The sequence below is a fragment of the Hirundo rustica genome, chromosome 20 (assembly GCF_015227805.2).
Source record: "Hirundo rustica isolate bHirRus1 chromosome 20, bHirRus1.pri.v3, whole genome shotgun sequence".
NCBI classification, from domain to species: Eukaryota; Metazoa; Chordata; class Aves; order Passeriformes; family Hirundinidae; genus Hirundo; species Hirundo rustica.
Window position 1 is genome coordinate 4,404,505 of NC_053469.1, and position 25,664 is coordinate 4,430,168.

General features: G+C 43.9%; 1 protein-coding gene across 1 annotated transcript in view; it reads left to right on the forward strand.

Moving 5' to 3' along the window:
* Nucleotides 1-25,664, forward strand: part of RAPGEF1 (Rap guanine nucleotide exchange factor 1) — an 84,234-nt gene that overhangs the window by 5,791 nt on the left and 52,779 nt on the right. The window lies entirely within an intron of this gene.

Below are 25,664 nucleotides of genomic sequence, written 5' to 3' on the forward strand. Positions count from 1 at the left end.
TGTTATTTGTGATTTTTTTCTGAATAACTGAAGTTTGGCTACAGTTGAGAAGTACTGTAGAACATAATGAGATGAGGAGGTGCCAAGGAACAGCAGTGTGTCATTCTCAGGGCTTAAAATCAGAGGAAAAGGACGAACAGGTTGAAGGAAAACTAGAATTATTCTCTTTGCAAGTTTGAATTTGCAGCCCCAGAACTCCAAGGTGCATGAAAAGGTGTCCAGAGAAGGAAAAAGAGGCATCACATGTTGATGGAATGGGTTGAGAGATGAGAAAATCGAGTGAGAGGATGCCCAGCCCACGGGTGATGGGAGAGGAGGCAGCGGGGGGCTGAGTTGCGTGCGAGGAGAGCAGAGAGGAGAGGACAAGGCGGATGACAAAGGGGGAAATCAGGCAAGGAGGACGTTCCCAACAGCTTTCACAGGAGTCTGTTCCAAGGCAAAGAGACAGAAGATGAATTTCAGCAATCCGGAAAAGCTGCAGGAATCCTGCAGGTTGGGACGTGCTGCCAAAGGAATGTTCTGCAGTTGTGCTGTTCGCCTTTTGCTGCAGCCTGACAAATCACAGCTTTATTCCCTGACCCACAGCATCCACTCTTAAAAGCACATTTCCAATCTCTTCTTCAGGTGTCTGACATTGGCAGTGACAGAGCAAACAATTTCATCTGTGCAGGGGAGAAATGATGTCCTCACATGTTCTGTGAAGCAGCCTGAGAAGGCTGATGGATCACATTATTGATCTGCTTTTATTTGGGTTGCATGTTTCAGTGAAAGCTCTCCAGCTTTGAGACAGTCTCTTCATATTAAATCTCTTTGCTGCTGGAGCTGCTAGCACAGCTCACCTTCGGTGGAGTTTGTAAGGTAATGTTTCCTTGTGAGAGCAAGGGAGAAGTGAATAGAAACAAGCAGAGGAAAAAGAGAGCCTGTGTCAGAGTGTTCTCTTGGTGTTGTGGGAGGTACAATATTCACAATGTTTGGGAGGACTGCTTCTCCTACACCTCCCTTCTGTTGTATCATATTTAGGAAATTATCTGAAAGATCTGAGAATTCATAAGAGCTGTATTCTAAATCATTTTTTGGTTCCTATTTTATAACCACTCTGAGAGTCGAATGAGCATGGGTGGCGCTGAAGAAGAGATTTCTTAATTATAGAAACTGAGGCTTTTTGAATTGAAAAAAAAAAAAAAAACATGTTTTGCATTGTCTTACTTTACCTGGGAGACAGTGCCTGCTGCTTTGAGTAGAGTTTTTCTGGTGCCATGAAAATCCTGTGCATTTTGTGATGTAAGTTAACATCTTGGCGTGGCCACCAGTGCCTCTGAGGAAATCCTAATCCATTATTCTGCCCAGGGAGAGAGGTTAAAGCTTGCTTGCACTCTCATGCTCTCATTCTTTCTCTCTGAAGGCTTCATGGGGGGATGCCCTTTGTTGGGTACTTAACATATTCACTGAACCAGTCCCATTTATATTCTAAACAAGATCTTTAATTTCATCCCTGACGTGTACAAAATCTTAGGGTTTGAAAGGAAATGCATGAGAATTTTCTTTTTTAGGCTTCTGGAAAGAAAGGAAGAAAAATCAGCGGAGGTTAAAGTCAAAGAACGGTTACTCACAGCTGGTAAGGTTGGAGGAAGCAGATACTGCAGCTTGGTTGGTTGATTAAACCTTGATTGAATTTTACTGGGAGGCTGAATAAATAGTTCTGTATCTATTCAGCTGTAGCTTGCAGGGAGTCTTTAACAGTTTAAATGGGTACCAAAACAAGTGTGTTCCAAATATACAGCACACATTTTTTTATCCCTCAGTTTGTTTGGGTCCTGTCTACCCATCTGTCCTGTCTGTGCTGCCCAAGAGGTGCCAAAGTAGCCTCAGGAATTAATTCCATATTTAGAAAGTTTCCTTTATGAACCAAACGTCACAAAGGGCACCCAGGGAGATCAATATTGCAGTTCTGGTTGTAGAGCACATTCCAATCAATTCTGGAGAGCAGAGCTCAGTGAATCCATCTGACAATGGGTTCAGTTAGCAGGACAATACTGGTTAAACATGGTTTTTCTTGGGTGTTTTATGATCCTTTCAGCTGTGCTCTAACTATATTAACTTTGTCAATGTGAGCATTTTGCCTTTTTTTTTTTCCTTTTTAATGCTCAATGCAGCCTTGCATTTCACAGTGGAGAGTGATGTGTGCTGCAGCTTTCATATACAAGAAAATGAAATATCCCTCTTTGGATATATATTTTTCTTATTTTTTTAAAGTCTATATTTTCTACTTTTCTTAGTAGAATTAAATATAAGAATAATATGTTTGAGGAACGAGGGAATTCTGCCGAAAGGTTTTGTTAGAACTCATCTATGAATTTACAGGGATTTGCAGAAAATGTAGAGCACTGGTTTGTCTGTATAAATACCCTTGAAAGGTCACATGAAATCAGATGTTAAGACTGATGCTGGATTTTTGACAGAGCATGGTAAGAGCAGTGCAGGGGTTGAATTTAACTTTTACTGCTTGGAATTGCTTCTCTGTGTGGGAAAAATTTGCAGTGCCCAAAAACGCTGTCACATGACGTAAAAAAACCCCATAATCTTGTATTTTTATGAGCAATACCTAGAACATAACTGACAATCTGAGGTGGGGAGTGCCTCTGTTTTCAGCTTAGTTTTTCTGTTCTTTTTATGTGTGTTTGCCCTTTGTTGTTGGAATCAGTGGCACTTCTGTCTGAGATGTTGTTTTACGAGGGAAACACTTCGGAACATTGTAGAGCCACCCTGTTAAAATGACGGAGTGAATTTCAGGAATGATGTTTAAAGTGCATGAGCTGGCGCTCTCAGCTCTGGGCAATTTTGTGATACTCAGGTGCACAAAATCCCTTTAAAGAAGAACCAGCGAGTCTTCATGCATAACTTGGCACATCTCTCGGAGATAAGTTTGCTCCTTGTCTGCACCTCTCTTCCTTAATCTGTTACATCCTTACATAAGGCAGTTGTGATAGCTCATCCATCCTGTTACAACTCTTGGACTTACTGGCCAATTTCTGTCAAACTTCACAGAGGAATGGATATTGACATTTATCTAAATTTCTGCACATTTTCAGAAGGAGGCTGAGGCGATCAGAGAGGTTGCAAATACGGTCTTCATTATGGTAAAATTAAAAATGTAGCTGTCCCGTGTTTGTAGCCACTTGGCAAACGTGACTTGTGAACGGCCTGGAGTGGGGAATGCCTAGGAGCTGCAAAATCTTTGGGAAAAAAGCAAATGCGTGTGTTTTTGGAGACAGTTCAGAGGAGCCAGTCGGGGGCAGTGAAGGGTGGGTTGCCAATTAAAGCCTGGTACCAATTGCAGGGCAAAGAAACACCTAAAAACCATGCCAGGGGAGAATTTGGTTCTTGTTACTCTCTGTGCCGATTTCCAGGTAGGCTTTAAACAAAGATGGTTTTGTTCCTGTGTGTGTTGGGTGCAAGCACTTGTATAAATTCCCTAAACATTCATTGGCAGCGCTTACTCTTAGATTTTATCCTGAAATACAACCTGCTTCAATTAGACCTCAAATGCGAGGTGTGTGTTTCACTGCAGCACTCGGAGGGCTCCCTGGAGACATCAGGTGCACCACAAGTGATACCCAGCAGAATTTCCCTGAGCTTCCATTTGGCTGGCAGCCTGGTGAGTGCCGAGCTCCAAGGGATCCAAACCCTCTTTTGCCCTGGGCAGAGGAATTTGTCTATAAATCCTGAGGGTGTTTTGGCAACAAGGTGTGTAAGAGTGTTAGCAACAATAAAAAGGACAATTGGAGGGTTGTTGATTGCCCATGTCATTGTTTGGATACTTCTCAAGTTCTGTAAGGACTTGGGACTGGTATAGATAATTGTACCTAAGGTTAGAACCATTGGTTATCCACTCTGTTGGAGCTCCACTGGTAATGTCACCAAAAATCCCCCCATCAGCTGTGAGCATAACTGCTTCTGAAATCATTGCCAGCGTGCATGGGCTGTTAGCAGGGCTGTGGATCAGCATCCTGATCCAAGTATGTAATGCCTGCAGAACACCCTTCTCAGCCCTGCCACCAGGCCAGGGCTATGGCTTGTCCTGTGAGAAGGTTCAGGTTTTTCACTGTAAGAGAGCTCAGGCCTTGGAATAAGTTGCCCAGAGAAGGGGTGGAATCACTGTCTCTGGATGTGGCTCTTGAGAACATGGTTTTGTAGTGATTATGGCTGGCAGTTGGACCAGATCATCTTGAAGGTCTCTTCCAGCCCTGATGGTTCTGTGGTTCTGAGAGCTAACAGGCTGTAAGTTCTATTATTACAGTTAATTTGTTTTTACCATTTAATTCTTTTCAGATGAGATAATTGACGTCTAAAAGCTTTGGCAACATAGTATACTAAGTTTCAAATATTATCATAATGGAAAAGCATCATGCTAGAAATATTAGTACCCAGTTGTATACATTTATGAAATTGTTATTCAGAGCTTTTGTGTCCAAAACAGTAACACTGGTTTGTGTTGGTGCTGCATGCTCTGATCTTAACCTTTGGGATGATAACAAAGCACAAAAACTGGCTCCTCCTGCAATCCTTTGCCCTTGAAGGACTCATTTAGTTAAATTCCTTAATATTTTTGCAGCTGTGGTTGTGGTTTATTAACTGATGCTGCCTTGAAGAACAGCCTGTGTCTGCAGCAAAGTTTTCATTACTCATCTGTCAATACTTGCAGAGTAAAACAAATGGGTCTGGGTAGAGGTTTCTGCTCTTCAGTCTAAATAGTTTCTTTCCTTCCATCCCCTCTGTTTTACCCAATAGAGAATAGAGAATGTACTCTGTTGTATAGGAAAGTCTGACCTGCTTTGTCTGTCAAGATTATTTTAAGCTATGATGTTTAGAATTTAATAAATAAACTAGAGGGAATTAAAAACATTTCTTTTTCCCAAAATATTCTCACTTCTACAGCTGTGAAATGCCTTTTATCCTGATTCATACCAGCTGAAGAATCTCCAGAATTTCCCTTTTGCAGTTGGTAAAATATGATTTTGGGCCAGTTTAACAATTTGCTTGTCAGGAGAGATCCAGGTGAGTTTGGTTTGGTTTGGTTTTGGTTTTGTTTTAACATAGTCCTCAAAATTGAAAATTAGATAACCCAGAACTATTACGTTGCTGTGTTTACTGATGCAAACTACAAGTTGTGCAGTTATTGCCTTGGCCTCAGGGTGAAACGCAGGAGGCAGTTCATCTGCCTGAGTTTTTGTGGAGGTATTTTTGCGTGATAATTGCAGATGAACATCACATCTTGTTGGGAAGGCCCTACAGAAGAGGGATGTCACCTCTGGGAGGTGATGGACAGGAATTTCGTGCTGGTGAGTGGAAGGAACTGCTGTCGTGATTGAGCAGGGGATGGAAATGCTTCGGTGTCACAGGGCAGAGCTAAAGGATGAGCTATAATAAGTAGGGGAGAAGCACTTGCAGAATGCAGGGGTCTGACTCACTTGACCACGTGCTTCTCTTGAGCTTCACACTTGGCTGTGACAAATATCGAATGGAATAGCAGCCAGGCTTGTGAGCAAGTGTGCTGAGAGCCAGAGGTCTGTGCTGACCTCTCTCTGTGTGGTTTGGGGGGAAATACCGGAGTCTTTGTCTCCTCTTCCTGTTGTGCAGTATGGTTTTGCTTGCTTTTATCCTACTTCAGAAAATCAGGGTGGTGTGAAACCTCACACAGCAGTTCCTTGGGCATGAAGATGTAAAGAACTAACTCTAGCCCAGTAAAAGTGACTCATAATTGGAGCCTTGCTTTGCTTCTCTGTACCTGCCTTGGCACACAATGTGGTGGCTGGTAAATTGGGGCTGCCATCAACTGCATATTAAAGTCTGTGCAGTTTGAGGCTGCTCTGAGAGTAGAAGGAACCAAAACCTCTGCCAGACCTAGCTGCCAGCATGAGGACCTGGTTTGCAGATAAAAACTGATCAGTGGATAATTCCCCCAGAATGAATAATCTCTGCCTTAAAAGATGAGTTGCAGATGGTTTTGGATGAGAGGGGGAGAGAGATCAGGTTGAAAATGTCATTCTTTCAGTAACCTGAATCTCCTGACCTTACGTGGCACTGCAGAGATGATTTCAGCCGAGTAAGACCAGGAGGAGAGGCTGGCTGGGGATGTGTGGCCAGTGCTTCGTGCTTGGGCTGACCCTGAGCCCCAGTGTTATATTTACCTGGTAGTTTGAGAGATCTTTCACTCCACAAGGTCAAGGAAAGCTTCCAAAGTGCAGGGAAGAGCCATTTGTAACTCCCCGAGCGAGGATTAGTATCTGACATGACTTCTTGAACTATTTTCAAATTGGTTACGCGTCTGCTGATCTTTCACCTTTGCAAAGGCAACAGTACTTGTGTGTTTCCCTGCCCTTGACTGGAAAGGCTGCAGAAAACAAAACTGAAACTTAAAATTAGGTTAAGGACTATTATGAGCAAGCTGTGTCAATAAAGGCCATCAATTTGTGTAGCTGTGCAGCTTTTCAAATTACTCCAGCGAGACTCTCTTTACAAATGCTTTTGTATTTTGTCTGTTGACTCATCCATCTCAACACTCACAGTAACATTTCAGTACTGTCTTATAAAGCCTGTGATTGAAACAAGGCTGTTCTTGGGCTGGTTCATCAACAGATGCAATTAATACAATGATGTTTGTTTTGACACCCTGGCTCACTGGCAGCATTGCAAGCAGCATTGCTATGCGAGGAGATGGCTGTGGTTGAGGACTCCGTGTACAGGCAGCTCACTCAATATTTGTATTCAGCTTAAAGTCAACACTGAAGGAGTTTCAGACCTCTCCTAAGCTGGCAAACAGGCTCGCTGGTGCTACCAGCAATGTTAACAAAAGGGCAAATCATAATCTGCAGCACTTCTAATTTATTTACAGTCTTATAAAACGCTGGGGTTTCATTCTGTTGGAGAGCACCAGAAGTATAAAAGGAAAGCTCAGGGGGATTTTCTCCTTGTGCAAGGCTGGGAAGGTGGTGAAGGAAATACGATTTGGTCTCAGATATTTATTCTTTCAGTAGAACAATGTCAGTCCCAGACCAGTGCTTCTCAGATATGTTTTACCCTGGGAACTTGTATAAAATGTCTTCCTTTTCAACTATTTCATTTTTAGCTGTATAGAGGGTGTAACCGTTGTTTAAGGGAGTGTCCGTGGCATGGAGCCAGTTGATATCTAAACCCTATCATGAATTGTTTTAAAGAGAGTATGATTTTTCTGCACTGAGATATATTGATGACTGTTTCTCAGGGCAGGAAGTACCTGCTGACTCCAGCAGTTGCCAGAGCAGCTGTTCATTATGAGTAAGCCACAGGAAAATCTTGTGAAAGCCCTAATACCTCTAGGAAGCAGCTCGAGCTTAAACGATCAGTCTAGTTAAGCTGTATTGAAGAACTGCTAGTTATTTAACTGCTAGTCTAGTTAAGCTGTGTGAAGAACTGCTTTCTTATTTTCACTTGCCTGGAATTTTATATTGGGGAAAAAAAATTCTGGTTCCTAGGGTATCAAAGTCTGTAGGATAGTTTACAGAGAGGTATTTAACTTCTGGCTAGTTAATATTTGTTAAGGCTTGTCTGGACACTCCCCAGACTCTTGCTCCAGGGTACAAATTTAATTGATTTATTCCATGTTGAGTTAAAGCAGCAGTTTCTGTCTCTGCAGGTAGGCATCTCTGCTGGCTGCATGGCTTTGAGCATTCTTTGGCATTGTAGCACCCTGTGACCTACCCTGGGTGTCTACCAGGACATGAGTTAGGCCAGGCACACTCTGGAAATGCAGTCAACTCCCTCTCCTGAGCTTCCTAATGTGCAAGTTGGGACTTTTCTTTGTTGCATTCTCTGTTTTTAATCACAGAGCTGATTTCTGATGAGATTATATATAGATTTCCATAGCTTTCCGCCAAAAGATTTGTTTTGAATTAATGAACATTTTTGTGAATTTCTGTAGTAGACATGTTCTGGAACAATAAATCATGATTTTGGTCCAGACCCCTCTGATCAGTGCCAGGTGTGAGCAGCAGGCTCCAGTGGGCTCATCCAGCCTATGGAGGTGTCAGCAGCGCTGCTGACCTTTGGCTCACGGAAAAAACAATGAGTAAGAAGTGCAGTGCTCCAGATGTGAACCTGTCTGGAAGCTGAGTGTGCAGAGATAAGCTGCTGTTGGGAAACACCCTCTCACCTACAGCCTCTGCATTATCCAAGTGAACCCAGTGTCACAGCTCAGCTTCTGAGACACCTCCAGCCCAAGTTCAGTCACTTCCTTCACTCTCCATTTGAGCTCTGGGTCTGAATTACTTTTCATTTTGTATTGTCTCTTGTTGTCTTTGATACCAGGATATGATTTCTTCTCTGTCAGCTCTCCCTGCCCTTTGTTTCTCTTAGTTTGCAGTTTTTTTGGATGGTAACACTCACGTTGCTTGTAGTGCATCCTCTGTGTCACAAGGTTTTGACTCAGCAGCGTTGTTCTGGAGATGTGCAGGGATGTGCCAGCAAGCAGTGGTACATGTGTCACAGCAGAAGAGCAATCTTACACATCTTACCCAAGCAGCAGAGCTCCTCTTGCTGCTAAATGTGATTCTGGGGTCATGGCTCATGAGAGTGAGAACAATGGGAAGTGTGGGATGTTCTGGCTTATTTTGAGATCGAGATTTCATTTCCTCTGCAATAATTTCATGAATCAAAAAGGAAAATGTGTAATGCTTAGTGTTCACCTAGAGCTTTACATTTTTAGAGCATTGTGCAGACATTTCACCTGTACTTCTGACTTCATGATGGGCGGTGATGGAAAGTGCTGTCTGTAGTGAGGTAAGGACAGTGAGTACAACTTCTGCCCTCCTTTCATTTACTGCTGTGGTTTCACTTGGTGCTGTGGTCAGATGATCTCTACTCCTCCATCAGCTTCTGTGAGCTTTTCAGTCATCACTGGAGCTGTGTAGCCTGTGAGTGGGTTGTTAGTTGGTGCTTTTAGGGATGTCATTAGGTAGTGAGAGTGGCAGACGCAGTGCAGTGCAGTGGTGGCATCTCTCCGCGTGGGAAGATGCAGGTGATGCGTGCACAGATCATGCCACCTAGAGGAACGGAGCTGGCGAGCCTGCAGCCATTGCTTTGCTGCCAAAATTTTGGTGGTTGTGCCAGAGACCTTCTCCGAGCCGTGCCCTTTGTGGCCTCCCCTCACATTCCATCCTGAAATCAAGTGTGAGAAGTTCCCTTCGCAGGCAGCTCTCCATCAACTCAACAAATGTTTCTCAGCTTTTTACGGGAGACTATTTTCCCGATTTAGCCTCCTAAATGTTGATCCTCATCTTTCCCAACGGCTCAAGAACCTGAAATTAAGTTGTGGATCTCACTTCCTATTCTACAGGAATTAGGGTGAGGAATCTAGTACAAGGTGTGATTTGATGGGGTAACGTTCTCCAAGCTCTCTGCTTTTTTTGGCTTGTATGTTGCAATTTCTTTTGTGGGAGACTGTTAAATTTCCCAGAAGATTATCCTAATTTCCAGAGTCTCAAAGTCTGAATTGTAATTAAGCACTTAATTTGATGAGGGCTTTTAGATGTCTTGCTAGTCTACTGGCAGCTTGGGGAAATACTTCCATCTTCCTCCCAGCTTCCCTTGCATAGGTTCAAGCTCAGAAAGCTGGGATTTATTTAGAACTGGCAGAACTGCCAGCCAGGCCTCAGAAAATTGCTCCAAATCTCTGGTTTCTAGGTAGGTTAACGCCAAATTCAAAAGAAGCCTGGCTTTTCTGAAGAAGTTGGGGTGATGACAATTTATCAGTAACAAATGGGCAGTGGGAAATTTTAATAATACGTTTTATTGCTTGCAATTGCATTGAGTTCCCTATTGCTACAAATGACAGTAATTAGGACATCCAAGAGGGAAGCAATTACTTTATTTCTTGATCATCCAGAGAGTCAGCGAGTTGTGTTACAAGATAAGCACATGGTTTGACCAGAGGGTGTCACCTCTTTGGGAAGGAATTTTCTTTTTGACCCACTTTAGTCTAATACATGGTACAGTAAGGTCAAGCCCAATGACTTGGGCTCACAGGATTTGATACACAGACAATAATGACTGACTAGAGTCTTTTTCTTTTGTGCTATTTGAGGTTAGGGCTTGCAGATGGAGTTTCTATCTTCTGCTAAAGTTTCTCTCTACTGTTTAAGTAAAACATCCTTTCTCCACCCTCTCTCTTGTGCTTCAGCTTTTATGTTGAAAATCTCTGGAACAATCTTGAAGCCTTTATTCTGCTGTGCCTTTGAATTGACCCCCATGTATTTTCATCAAGACATTAGGATGGCCTTCCCATTTCCTTGTATTCTCAGTTTAAATTTTCCTGTTACGGGAGTACTAAAAAAAACCACCAAAACAACCGAATTACAGTTAGTTATATATTAAAATAACCAGACTAAAGCCAGCAGGAAGAGCATCCTCTCAGTGCCAGTGGCTGAGGCCGTGTTCCCTGCCCATGGCAGGGGATTGAAATGAGATGATCTTTAAGGGCCCTTCCAGCCCAAAGCATTCCATGTTGGCTGTGGAGGGATCTCTTGCCTGTATTGACCACTGGTGCATTGAACAGCCCCGTTCTGTCTCTCTCTCTTAACACATCCCCCTTTTTTGCTGATAACTTTCTGGCCTCCAGGCTACTGACAGCTGTTGTCCACTTGCTGCTAATTAAGAAAGCAGCATGAGCGATGGGAGCGTGGATTGGAGAGATTGAACCCCCCTCTCCACAGCCAAGCGTTTCAACTTGATTAAAAAGCGTCTGACTGGCACTGAGCGGCCTCTTTTCTCCTGCTGTCTCTCTGCAATAGCCTGGTTTTTTTATCAGAACTCCCAGGTCAGGTGCTCCCTGTGTCTCTGGATTTTTTAGATCCCGTAACAATGGGCAGCGTCAGAACAGATTTGTCGTTTAAAAGATGGGCACGTGTGAAATCTGAGCCACCATAGAGACGCATCTTTAGCATGCAAAGCGTTGTGTACAGTGCTCGTACTCAGAAATTCAAATGTAGGTCGTGTTTTTTAAATAAAATGGCACGTACTACGTTGAGAATTTCAAAACTAGCTGTAGGAATCAAGATCATTGTGAATTAACAGCGCTTAAGTGGATGAGCCAATGATTTCAAAGATTTTCTTTCTTTGTTTAAGGATTTTTCCTTGTTTGCTTTGTTTCCTGGTTTTGGTTTTCCTTGTTTTGCATCAGCTCCCGGTGGGAAACCTTTTGTGTGATACAGTAATGCTGGGATTTTTATGATCCAGCAGGAGAATGGGCTTGAACTCTGAAATTCCCTTCCTGGCCTGTGCCTCTGTGGAGGCAAAATGATTGACTGAGGTTAATATAATCCAAGATTCTTGTGTTAATACGCAGCCAGGAGGTGTGAATTCAAGTAAGAGTGGTAATTTGGCAGAAGAAGCCTCCTGTAATGCTGATGCTCTCTGGAGCTGTTTACCCCCAGGAATATTACGACTCTCTGTATTTCAGATTAGACCTCCAAAATTCAATCTGAATTCTTATCTGTGGTAAGTGGGCTCTGTGTAGCCCTGCATAGCCCCTAGCATGCTTTCAAATCCGTGTCATTTGCTCTTTTTTTCCAGAACTTAATTTCTCTTCTTCCTTGTGATTTTTCTCACTCTTTACCCTGGAGTTGAATGGTTTCTGATGTTTTTTGGAGGTTCTCTTTAAAAGCACTATGTAAATATAGGTGTAAAGTGTTTATTTAAATAAATAAAGAAATCACTGCCAGACATAGCTCCTTAGGTGTGTGCAAATCCTTTAATAAGCCACGTCTAGCACAGTGTAATTGAACATGTCTAGGGAGAGGAGGATGTGTGTTTGATTGTACTTATTGGTGTTCACCTTGTTATGCCCATGATGACTTTCTGAAAGGAGCCTTGGAGCATGTGACTTCAGCTTTTGTAATAAAGAAGCATCTGATATTTGAAATTGAACAAGAGCTGCTTTACCAGTGTTATCCTATATTCACTGAACACTTAGGATATTAAAATAGTAGGAAAGGCAAAGTGTGGTGTGCTCCTAACGCGCTGAGCTAGGCAGACTCTTTGGGACCTGGGTGATCCAGGGTGTGAAAGTGCCATAATCTCCTTGGGCAGCTTTTTGTTTTCACATGAAGGGAGCAGATGCTGACACGGTGCAAATAGAAAAGAAATCCTATCAGTAGATTGGCCCTGGGTCCCCAAGCTGTAGTCTGTAAATACAGTGATTTACGGGTATTAGAGATGAAAACAGTGTTTCTTTCTTTCTTTCCTCCAAGCAAAATATTATTTACAAATAGATCATCTCATTATTGGACTCTGGGTTGGCTAGTAATTTTATACAATAAACCTAGTAGCCTTAATGTTAGAAAAATAATGGTGTTGATTTCTCTACCACTGAGAATTTATGGAGGCTCCAAATCCCTGTCCGTCCTGCTGGGGGAGGCAATTAAGAGTATGAGGGAGCAGTTTCTTGGTTTGAAATATTGAAAATGACTGTAAGCGTTGGTCTGGAGAGCTCGTTAGGGGTGGTGAGATTGGTTCTGCTGGGTCATTTGCTGTGAGGATCGGTCATTTCTTTCACAGCAGCCTGCTTATTGCTCGGGCAGCTTTGCCAAACTGTTTACTGTGGGCTGCCTGTGACTGGCAGCGTGTTTCAAGCTCGTTATAGGAATGTTACGTGCCTTCAGGATCGCGGTTATTCCGTTTGTCCTTTAAAGCCACTCCTGGTGACTTCAGGAGCCACCCAGGTAGGTCACCTGCCGACGGTGACGTGGTTTTGCGTCTGTTCTGCGCGAACTTTTCTTGTGACTGACAGCGTCACCTGCTCTGAATCCCCACCTCATCAATTTGTGCCACGAATTTCTGGCTTATAAAATGAAAAACCATCAAACAGTCATTCTGGAGGCGCAGAGATGGCAGTTTTCTCATTAAAGGGGGCAAAAGCAACATTCTGAGAATTTCAATGTGCAAACCAGCTGCCTGTTTGGTGCTAGGTCAGGCTTTGTTTAGACTATTGATGAAATGTAAGCCTAGAGCTTTGCTGCTAGGTCTGGAACTGACTCTCCCTCCCCTGAGTTCCTGAATGACAAAGTATTTCAGTGGAGCTGGCACTTCTTTGTTGGGTTGTTTTGCAAATGCAGACCCAGTTCTTAACAGGAGAGCACAAAACAGTTCTAAATGCGTTTTAAATCTGTTTTATGATGGAAATCGTTGAGGTTACGTTGTCCTGATTTCTTATAATAACACAGGAGTGTCCTTTAAATTAAAAAAATGACGGTTCATACAAGAAAAATCTCTTCCTTTGGGGTTTGTTATCTACTTCTGTTCAACAAAGCTAGACTTTATCTTTGAGAAACAATCTCCCATATATATGAGAACTATCTCTAAATATTGCCCTTTCGCCTTTCAATTAGCTAAATCCATTCTGCAAGTGAACAGTTGTATTACAAAGTAAAACTATATATAGGGAGTTAATTTGGAATAATATGTGTGGATTTCCAACTTTCACCTTGATTTAAGCTACCTTTCCAGGATGGAGAAGAACCCTTTAGCTCAGACTTTATAAAGAGGGTTCTTGTGGTTTTGAATGTTGACTGTTTTATCACGATAAATTCTGGTGTGTTGTAGTTTGCAGCAATTTCCCTAAAAGTAGATTTGTACAATTGCCAGAAAACCAGCTCAGCTCTTCACCTGCTCTGTTTTCTGCCAACAAATGGCAAATTTACTTGACTGTACTTGAAGAAGTCTTTTCTATATATTTTTAAATTCTCTATTTTTATAAGTGATTTGAATCCCTGTTGAAAGTGTCTTCTGTGAGGGCCGTCTTTCAAAGTTCCCATATGGGTTCAGTTTCACAATTATGATTGTGACTGCTATATATAGTGTTGGGTTTTTATCAAATAGCAGCAATCAAGCCTTGAGGGGTGTTTTATACCTGTGGCTGGTGTGTCATATGAGGATAGACATGGAAATGGTGCTGGTTAAAGTCACACAAAGCTGTAGGAGCCTTTTGCAGATGGACTTAAGAGTTTCAATACATTTTAATGAAGCAGCTTTTCCCAAACCAACTGCCTTTTTGAAGATTTGTTTGAGCCATCTTCCAGTTCTGCGCTCTTTGCTGTAGATACGTGAGTGGCTCTCAGGTTAATGAGGAATGAGGGCACATTGAGTGTATTCAGACTTCTGGCTGCAGAGTTGACGAAAAATGAAGCAGGAGAGCTCTCTTCCATCTGTCATTCCTCTACAGAAATCAGCAGCTTAGAAGTGGATGTAGCTGAGAGTTTATTTGCTGAGCTTCAGAGTGCATGAGTACACAGAGGAGAAGAAAGGCAAAATTTATGTGTTTGTTTGGTGAGGGAGGCAAAGTGAGTTTGCTGTGCAAATTTGTAAACACGGTAGAAAGGAAAGAGAAGTTTCCTGAAAACATATCCTAAAATAAATGAAGTCCAAGAGCTCAGACTGCAGATCTTGTGAAGTCATGCAGGGTGTTGTGGAGAGTGGTCCTTGTGTGGAGCAGATGTTCGTGGAGGTCCTGCAGTCAATGATGCAGTGTTTGTTTCCCCTAAGCCCCTTCCCTGCAACGTAAAGTTGTTCCTGCTGAGCAGAAAAACAAAAGTAATGTTTTTTTACTACACTGACGCAAAGCTTTGTACTGGATTCTTATGCAAAGTGATATTAATAAGCATGGACCAAATATTCCAAGTCAGTTCTGTGCTTGCAGCATTATAGGTGCTTGTTTTTTACTTGAAAGAGGGTTTATAGTGTTTCTCGTTGCTTTACTGCAGTGTAATTTTTTATATTCATTGGCTGGATCCAGGTGAGGGCTCAAAATCCAGTTGGGGTGAAGCTTTTGATGGCAGTTTGTGCATTACCAGTTGATAATACTGAGCCCAGAAGATCTGGGAGGTGTTTCCCCTTCCTAGTAAGAGCACCGCAGGTATTTTTATAAACGTCTCTTGATGTCTTTCTGAACCCAGCTGTGTGACATACTGAATGCACTGCAGAAACCAGTGGGCTGTCGCCTGTTTTTCACAGTGAAGGAGCATAAAGTTAATGACAGTGAAGCTTTGACAGGGCACCAGGCTCAGCCTGACCGAAGGGCCGTGCTCTCCGGAGGCGATGGAGCAGAGCCCGGCCTGACCCCGCACCACATGGCTCGAGGCCTCGTGGAGCTGAAGTTTCCTGTTACAAACTGGCTGCTGTTTTCCAAACAGACCTCCTAAAGCTCCAAAGTATTGCTCAACAGACCACAAACTGAAATTAGTATCGATTCACCTTTCAAAAGGGCTGATGGCAGGATGGCCACACGGTCGCGCGTTGTGTTGCACGGACTTAAATAGCTTTGGCAATTGCGGGCTTGCTGTTTTGTCAAAACCAAATTAAACAGAAATGCTGTACAAAATTATTTCTTATTTATAGAATCCTAAGGTCTCTCTACCACACAATCTGGGCGCTGGCTTTTAAAATATGCTTTTTTTCTTGGAGCGGGTCATGGTCTTTGGATGCATTCGTGTGTCTTCCTGGCAGGTGTGGCTGGCTTGTGGGCAAGATCTCGCTTTTGAAACCCGATGCCATGCCCTGAATGGGATGGGATATGATCAGGAAATGGGCTGTTGGTAAAAACATCGCTCAAGTAGCTATTAATTCACCAAGATTTATTCTGTGATAAGAGAACAGTTTCAGTAAGATTGTAGAGAGATGCTGAGATAAGGTTGCGCTTTGTTTTTGGTGAAATCCAGCCTGAGCTGAGTTCCCTTTGGCTGTTGGGTTGTCGTATATGAGTGTTGAAGATATTTCTTCTTGAAAGTCAGGCCAGTTTCCTGTGTGAGCAAACTGAAAGTTCATCGAAATACTGCATCTGATTCTTTGTAGGGCCCCCTTTTGGGAATTTCCATTAAAGATGACAGTAACAGTTAAATACAGATAGGATGATACAAGATTTAATGTTGCATGCCAGCAAAGAATGATGTGCCAAAGAAATGAGGCTCAGGTATCTCCTGGTTAAGTGGGTTTTCAGACTTGTCACTGCATTAGGCTGAGTAATAGCTGAAGCAGCTGGGGAATAGGTACTTTTTCTTCAAAATTAAATTATCAAGTAAAATTCTAGTGGCTGTTTCCTGCTACTGAAACCTCAAGTCTTCAGTAGGCTCAGATGAGTTAGAGATGGGATGGATTCTTCAGATTCCCTTCATGTTGTTGTTGATGTTTGTACAAATCTGCTGGGGTTTGCTGCTGCAGAAGTTCAGTCTTCTGTATCTTTCGAAGTCAGGATTTGCCAAAAAGAGTGGAGAGAACTGCAAGTGTTGGTGTCAGAATGTCTTTATCTTGAAACCTGTTGTCCGTAGACTAGTGTAACCAGGAGACTTTAATCCAGGCATGAGGAAATGGGATGAAATAGAAAGTTTGTCACAATTAATTGTTTACTGCTGAAGTGACATTAATGTTTATGTGCAGCAGAGTGATAGCCAGACATCCCTCTTAGACTCCCTGAGGTACTTCATGTTTCCTGCCATGGTAGTGCAGGGATGTGCTAATCCTCCAGCTAAGGAAGGGAAGAGGGAGCTCCCTCCTGGGCTGTTCAGTTCAATTAACATCTCGGTTTCCCCTTGCTGGAGGCACTGATGTTTCAAATCATGCTTATAGAAGACTAATATTTTCTCCTGCCTGTAGGCAGGCAATAAAGCTGGTGGTTTGGTTGCAGATCCTATCAGGTGTAGAAGAGAGTATGGAATTGAGGATATGGCCTGCAGCTTCTTAACCCTTTACTGAGCAGCACAACAATGATGTCAAAGCAGCTTCTGACCTGATTACATCAGAAATTTCACACCTGCGGTGCCGCTGTATCGCTTCACACACACACACACACACTTGTCTGGGTGTGTGGAGATAGAGAGCTGGTCCTTTGGGGCAACAGGAGAGCAGTACTTCAAAGCTGAGGGATTTGCATAGCCCTCCTGTGATGCCTTGTTTTATTGAGTAAGCAGTATTAGGGAAGTTTACACTGGTGTTGCGGTGCCTCTAGGAGATAGCGCTGGCCCGGTTCCTAAAATTCATTTTTCTCTCTCGTGCAGAGATGTGAGCCCCCAGCATGGTGCACTGGAGTTGTGCAGACATGTTTAATCTTACTGAACTGAATATCTCCTTTTCAGCATCTGAGCCCCGAGGATACAGTGCTAGTCAGAACAGTGACAAACGAGGCTCCCGTGCGGAGCAGTTAGCTCATCTCGGAACATGCATGGAAAAGAGCTTACATCACACTCTCACCTGGACTGCTGCCCTTGATCCGTGGCACTTGCTAAAGAAGGAAGTAAAACCGAGCATGTTTAAGCAAATGCTTTCCATGTTTTCATCTTATTTCTTGTGCTCAGCTCAGATGAGTGTGGGCGGTGGCTTTTGGGCAGGGTATAAGGTTCCTCCCAAGCCTACTAGAAAAGAGGGGTTATCTTTGCCATTCAGACTGAATGTGCAAAGAGTCTGTAATCAGAGGTCAAAAATAAAGATGACTATAATTAGTAATGTCCAAAGCAACTGGAAATTGTGTCAGGCAGATCTGAGCCAGCTTCTCTTTTTTTTTTTTTTTTCCATTGCCTGATGAATGAGAGCGGAGGTTACTCTCCAAGGATGAAAGAGGGCTGAGTTTTTCCCATTCAGAGCCGGTGCTGTGGGGCAGACAAGAAGCCAAGGCTCCATTTACAGCCTTGTTTGCCGGCTGTTGAACCTATAGCCGGGTTGTGAGCAATTAGGCTTTTCCCTAAAGCATCTGAAATAATGCCTTTCTGCTTGGTGTCCTGCCGAGTGCCTGTGACGACATCCTGTCACCTTGGAGATGGATAAACAGCCTCAGCAACATTGGCTTATAATCTTTCAGCTCTGAGTTTCCAAGCTGACGGCCGTACAACTGAAACCCTAGCCCAGCAAAGGTTTTTTCGGGAAGAAAACTTAAACGTGCTTGAGAAAACGAGAGGAGGGGAGAAGGAGTTGAAGCAGAGCTGGGTGACGAGGCTTTTTGCTTGGCCACGGCAGTGGTGTCAATGAAACAGATGAGCCTTGGCTCCCGGGCTCCCCGCAGCCCCGAGTGACTCAGGTGCTGCGCACGCACACTTGTGCCTGCAGGGCTTTATTTTTAGATGTCTGAATCACTGTCATGACCGTATCCTCCAAAAGCTGCTAGACAAGTGGGGATGCCCACGGACCCCATATTAAGTCATGTTTGGTGAGCAGGGAAATATTCAGCAGGTTCCCTCTCGACCGTTGCGATTTCTGTGTTAGGAGCTGTTTGCTGAAGTAATGCGGATGCTATGCCCGGTAGCTGGATTCTTTTTTCAATTTAAAACAAAATGTTTAGTTAACATCCTTGGTGGCCTTCATGGGTAGAACAGGGTGAGCAAGGACCACTTTGTTCATGTTGGTGTTGGAGGCTACTTGAGTCTCTTGTTGTTCTAGTGCTGTTGGCACTGGGGGTGTTACGAGTCATGTTACCAGTGTTGTAATCCCATCAGTTCTCTGGGGCTTGCAGGGCTGTGCAAAATCAGTTCTTAGATGGGAAATTACCAGAGACTCTCCAGATGCTGCACAAAGGTTTGCTGGTGTTTCTGCTTGGGGGTTGATATGGCACCAGTCTGCTGGAGCAGCTCTTGATAAAACCACAGCAAAAGTCCTGTCTGCTGCTTATCAATAAATTACGGTATCTTGCTCACAAAGAAATCTCAAAACCAGCTTTGGTGTGCTGCAGGAAACTGAACTTGGGTAGCAGTTCTACTTCCTTAAATTCTTCCTTGTTTGATTTATTTTAGCTTTTTGCCTTTTCCTTTTCTCCTGTGGATTGGTTGAGCGATACTGCCACAGTTTTCAGCAGGTAAAGGATTCCTGGTTTATCTGCACACAAGGAGATTTCTCTGTTCTGAAATACCAGGCAAAAAGAGGAGTAGAAGGGAATCTGGTCAGCTGCTCTGAACTTGCTACTTGATCGTGTGTATCTTCTGTTCCTTGCAACCTGGGGATTTGTTTCCAGATATGATACTGGAAGGAAGAAGAACTGTTGTGTTAATGCACCATAAAATTAATGTTGACTAACCCAGTCCTTTTCACTGCAGTAGGGAGACGTGGCTGAATTGACAAGTTACCCTCCCTGCCTTCCAGTTCCCTCGCAAACACTGCAAGCTCTTTCCACATGAGGTTGCTGCAGCTGGAGGTGCCTCATTCATGGCTGCTTAGAAAGAAAAAAATAAAAATAAAAATGTGCTCTGTGACAAATAAAAATGTTTTGCTTCCTCTGGAGGCCCCAGAGGGCGGCATAAAAATAATGAAGCCTGTGAGTCAGTGAGCATTGCCTGGCCAGCTGAGAAGGAACTGAGCCTCCCTTTTCCAGAGAAGTTTGTGTGCTGTCATTGCACATCATTAATGCTCACTGGTTTATGCTCATTCACTGTAATGTTGCCAGAAAAGAAAAAGGGCAGTCGGTCTTTCTGCTCCTAAAAGCTGGCTGCTTCCAAGGTGACGTGATGTTAGAGGAAAAGTTTCTTTAGCACTCGAGAAGGATTGTTTGATTCTCAGCTGCCCTTCCTCCATCGTTTTCCTCTAAAACCTGGCGGTTCTCCTAGCAATTGGATTCCCTGGAGAGGGACTTGGAGCAGCTTACAAACAACTCCACCAAGGTACAAAGGTTAGGGTGGGCAAACTTCCTGATTGACACTGGACCCTCCCTTTTTTTTTTTCCTTTCCAGGTCACCTACCAGGTTTTTTTTTTTTGTTTCTGCAATAATTTTCTTTGCTTCAGTCTCTGGGGATAATGGCAGAGGTGAGAAAAGTAAACTCACAGAGCTGGGAGTAGTGGGTCTGAGGCTTTTGAGCACCCATGATGCAGTAGTGATACGCTGATACATTTAAAAGGGATATTTTAATTCTGTTCTGTCGCATTCTGTCTTTTCTGTACTCAGGATCCCAGTTCATCATTTTGAGAACATGCAGCATTGCACAAGTGCTGCATATCAGCGTTTTTAGGCTTCTAAACCTCCTCAGGACTTGTGGAGAAAGAGGGTGTGAAAAGTAGCTGAAGGCTGTTTGCAGTGTACTGGGAGAGCTAGCGACACACTGCAGGTGTGAATGGGTGGAGAATTTATCTGGGGTCCTCCTCATCTGTTTCTTCAACCCTCCTTGAAACCTCGTGCTTTCTCTCCGCTTTCGTAGCTGCACTTTGGCAGGCTTGAACATTTTGTCATATGACAGAATTATTAAAGTTTGCTTTTACAAGTGCCCCTGCAGTAGTTTTCTGTTGCCCACAGCTGAGCTCACTGGTGAGCATCACACTGTGCCTCCTGTGCCAGCTCTTCTGCAGAGGAATTCGGCTTTTTCCTACAAAGCTCAAAGGCTTGATTTTCTGTCAGTCACTGATTTTAAAATTTAAATTACAAGAGAGCCCAAAAGCTTTAGCCAGGGCACAGTCCCCCAGATTTTTGTGCTTACAGGTGTGTAACAGATACAGCCCTTGCCCTAAGGGTGGAAGGAAGATGTTGGGTATTGTAGTCATATTCATATAAAATCTGGGGAAACGTTTGCTTTGCAGAATGTTCTTTGATTATCATGATAAGCTCTTATATGCCTCTCTGCCCATCCTGAATCACCTGTTTTCCTGTGTTTCTCAGAGCTGAATTGCATCTGGAGTAGCCCCAGCCCAGAGCCTCTCACTGGGTGCTGCACCGCAGCACAGACATCCTCAGCAGAAAGGTCGTTTTGAACTCTAGCTCGTTATTTTTGCCTTTTGCTTCAGAACCCATAAAGTCCCTGTCAGCTAGGGTTTAGCTGAAGCCTTGCAACTTGCCTTTTGTCTTCTCAAATGATGGAGCTGAGCCCAAGGGAACAAATGCCATTTTAATGGGCATCGTTGTGTAACTCATTACATAAGTCACTGCTGCCTTCAAAGGACTCGTGGCAAAAGTGGCGGGAGCAGTTGATTAAAAATGCGCACAATAGCTTCGTTATGACATGGGGAGAGATGTCTGTTGTTATTTTTAATCTGATAGCTTTTAAATATGTGCATCCAACAGAGAGACCTAAACGGCCTTTGAAAAAGGAACCATTTGCGGAATACGATTTTTAGACTCCACTTCGTTCTTTCTAACAAGCCACAAGAGTCAGGACAAGCTGGAAAATGAACTACAACCCTTTTTTAAGGTTGTGTCTCCTCTAAAGCTGCAGGGTTTTGTTGTCTGAACACACAGAGAGAGTGAGAGAAGGTGGAGGATTTAGTTTTTCAGGTGAAGGAAAGAAAAGGTACTGTATTCTAAAGTTTGTGGGGTTTTAATTAAAAATAAGTCTGTTTTCAGTTAGTTTTATATGATCCAAGCACTAGACAAGTTGAGCAGCCTGTCCCAGCTGCTGGAGTGTCCCTGCCATGGAGCAGTAGTGACAAAAAGAGGACCAGGCAGGGCATTATTTCCCATTTCTGAGGGCTCCCATGTGCTCGTTGCACGAGGTTGGTCAGTGGGACCCAACCGATGGAAACTCTGCTGTGCCTGAGCTCTGTAAAAGACTGAACTTTCACTTTGACTTTAAAGCAAATAATTTGCCACTGGCTTAGCTTGGTGGAATTCACCGGCTTGGGTGTGTTTTGACTTATTCTGGCCTTCATTTGAGCCCAAGTGGAGAGTGACCATTTGACTACAGTAGAGGTGGATGTTGGGCTTTGATTTGCCAGCTTTCTCCTGAGCAGCCTCAGTTTCTTCGCCCACAAGCACATAAGCTGATTTATCTGCCTTCCCTTTTAATCCACTGTTGTTTTAAACCTGCAGTGCTTTCCTCACCAGAGCTAGCTTGCAGCTGGCAAACGGGCAGCAGCAGCACCAATTGCTGGAGCTTGGGGAGCTGGTGGGGAATCAGGGGGCTCCTGGGTGGCCGTGGTCTCCTTAGCCGTGCTCTGCCTGCTCTGAGGGATGCTGCAGACCCCTCTGGCCACACCTGACAGCAGGGCTGGTTGGAGCAGGCGTGTCAGGCGAGCTGTGTGGTGTTGTGTGTGTGGTCAGACCCCAGACACGTGCCGGGGGAGACGAGCCTGGGAGCTGAGCGGGGCCGTGACTCAACAGCTGGAGCACGTTCAAGCGCGGCCGAGCTGGAGCCTCGCTGCCAGGGGATGGAATTAGCTGTGAAACGAGTGATGTAGTGAAGCTTCCAGTCAGAAATCAAGAAACTCAGATCCGTAATAAAGTCATTTTGAAGGGCTGTTTTTTTCCAGTGGTGCGCAGCAGCAGAGAGCATCCAGACAGATGAAATATGAGGGCATGGAAAGTCGGTGGTTCCTTTGAGACAGAAACACTTCGATACAATTTTTTTTTCCCCCAGCTTCGAGTTGAAATAATTTCATTGAGTTTATTACCCTGACTTTTCCCATTCATCTCACAAATATTTGGACACTGCATAGAAGTTAAGTGTGGGGTACCCTTCTCCTGCACACCAGAGAGGAGAAAGCCAGTGCTGAGACTCCAGCTAAACACTGCTGGCTATTCATCAACAAGAGGCGAGGGTAATATGATAGAATAATTTCCAGTGGGCAAACTCCCAAGCTCAGAACAACCTCAATGCTGCATTAAAGGCTTTGGTTACTGTAGATAGGCAGCAAGGAGCAGAGGGACAGAAGTGGCTTGAGCACTGCCATGGCTGTTTTTTACCTCTGTGTATGTTATCAAATTATTTAATCTGTAAAGGCATGCTGTGCTGTTAGAACTTTTTAGCTGGACAGACACACAGGACGTGTAAGATATTTAAATGGGGATATAGTATAAAAAAGTTACTTTTTCACAGCAGACCAGTAACCAGTCTAGGAAGTCTTGCTCAGCTGTGCTCTTCAGAGGAGAGTTTCAGGCTTCAACTGTAAAAGCTTAGGTCCCTTACACCTGTGAGCTAGAATCCCTTCCTGCTCAAGTGTCACTTCTCTTTTATACCGCTTCATCCAGATTCATTACAAAGCAAATTCTGTTTGTAATGCTTGAATGATGTATCAGCTTGCAAACTGTAAAGCCCAGTGTGCCGAATAATTCTGTTGGCATTCACTGAAGGTAATCACAGGAGCTCCACAGCTTGACCCATGAACAGGGGGAGAGGGCTGAGGGCCTGCAGGGCGATGGAGATGCTGTACCAGAGTCACTGACTCACCCTCTGCTCTGTTTAGGCAAGTTGCTTCACCTCTGTGCCTGCTTCCCATCTGCAGAGTAAGGTTAAGGCCTGGCTGCTTAAGGATGAGAGCAATGTGTTTGTAATGTGCTTGGAACAAGAAAAGCGCTATTTTAAGTGCTAAGTGTAATTGAGTGTGAGAGAATATTGGTTTGTGACTCATTTGTTTAACTGCAAATGCATCAGAAACTTGTGAGCAGATGAGAGCTGGAAAGTGCTCGGTGTAGACAGAAAGCCATGGCAGTAAAAAGCTGCATTAATTTGTGATCTTCAAAGCAGGACTTAGCAGGGCTGTTCAAACAGTAACGTTTATTATTTTTGCAAATGTCAGCTGGTTTACTTCACCAGTACTATTTTCAGCAGTTCCTATTCTGCTCCAGCCACTTGCTTCTGTCCTTGCTCTGTGTGTCTGTCTCCCCTCGGTGTGTGGCACACAAATGATTTGGTGTTTGGTGTGACCAAAGTGAAAAGAGCAAAGGGGCAGCGGTTGGCTGCTGGTGGTGGTGAAGAGGATCTGCTGTCAGCAGAAAAGGAATTTCTCTGATGACGTCTCCTTTTGGAGGTTCCTGACCGTGCAGACACGTTGGCTCAGCCATTCATGTGCTTGCCCCATGAAGGTGGGTAGAGATGTCTGGTGGCAAGGAGAAAAGGAAATTGTAATCTATTGAAATCTTTCTCCCTTTCAGATATCTTGTCCCTACAATGTAAAATTATCACCATAGGTAACCAAGGATTTTGTAGGTATTGAGCGTTTTCTTAGAGACCGGCAGTTTGGATTTCACTGCAGCCTGTGGAGGAGCCAGACACAATTTGTTGCTGTCACCATTACTTCCTTGTAGATTAATTATTGTAATTGTTTGCCAGTTCTCGAAAAATTAATTCAGAGCCATGACTTCTCATGGCAAGCGTGCATATGCGTGCAAATATGGAAATTCTCATATGGTGTATGGAATAAATACAAATGATTTTCTGGGGAGGAGTTCAAGAGTGTTATCGCAGCAGCCAGGAACTCTCTTCAGTGGTGACCTTCAGCACCCTGTGGAGACAGAGAGGTTTTAAAGGTTTGGAGATCCTCTGGTGGATGTAAAGCACTGACGTAAATTGTTGCTAAGTTGGGGTGCCAGCTGCTGTAAGTGATTCTTCAGAGGCCAGCTGATATGCCCGGATTTATCTGCAGTGGCCAAGGTTTTTAATTAGTGCCGCCCTCCTCAGTGCGCTGAACAGGACTTTAGGATACAAAGAAAACCTGGGAAAGCATTTAGCTCTGTAAATGAAGAGCAGCTCTGCAGCCAGACCAGGTTAGGATCAGTGGTCGATTCGTAGGATGCCTGAAAAATCTTGGTCTGGAGGACAGACCTAACCAGAGTATTGGTGAGTGTGCTCACAGAGGATCAGAACATGCTGCCAGGAAACCAGGTTTAAAGGGAGACAGGTTCCTTTCCTTGAGCTGTGGTTAGGTGGTTTCTGAGTACGAGGAACAGCACTGCTCTGTGGTATTTAGCTGCTGGGTACTAGATTTGACTCAGCAGCCTTTGCTGTTTGCAGGCTGCATGCTAACGAGGTGCTGCAGTGCTGCATGCATGGGGCTGTCCTCTTGGACTCATTGCAGCTGGTACAGTTAGTGCTCAAATAATCTAAAAGAAAAATGAGACATACAGCAAAACCGTGTACTTTTCTTGATAATGTAGTTACAGACAAGTTGGGTAACTTCTGCTGAATTATCTGGGTCACTAGAGAGCAACTCAGACCTTCATTTATTAAAGTCCTCTTTGCTCAAAATACTTTCCAAATTGCTCTCTACAAGGCAGCTTAGTTTTATTTAGCTTCATGGTTAAACAGCTAAAAATGTATTTCAGCAGTAAGTCTGCATATGGCATGATTGCAAACCTTTGAGTCTTCTTTTAGGTATTCAAAAAACAATGAAAACACAATTTTTAAAAGGGCTGAGCACTTCTGCAGTTCAGCTCCTTGAAGGATGCCCTGGTATCAAAGTGGTTCCTCTGTTCTCTGTTTTTTCTGGTACACTGGAAGTGAAATGCATTGCAGATGACAAGGGCTGGCGTTTTTATTCAGATTATCCATGGGACCACGTTCAAAACTGATGCTGCCGAGTGGGTGGAGGTCAGCACCCTGGGTAGGGCAGTGCCTGGGGTTGTGTTCTCCATCCCTGAAGCAGGCAGAGCCCTGCCAAGGCAAGGCAACCCACGGCCAAGGGCTCTGCTCTGCCAGGGGTCTGTGAGCGAGTCACTTCATCCCCCTGACTCAGTTGCTCATCTGCCAAAGGGGCACGATGATTACCTCCTTTGTGGAGTACTGTAAAGGACCTGCTGCAGATAAGTGCTTTGAAGAGAGGTGTTTCTCCTCTTCCCTCCAAGGCACAGAGCAGTAGCAGTCCCGCTGTCCCTGCCTCTGCTTTGCAGCATTCCTGCCTCCAAGGGAAAGCAGGAAATGATGGTGATATTGTGGTCGAGGAAGGCAGGAAATTATGGTGGTATTGT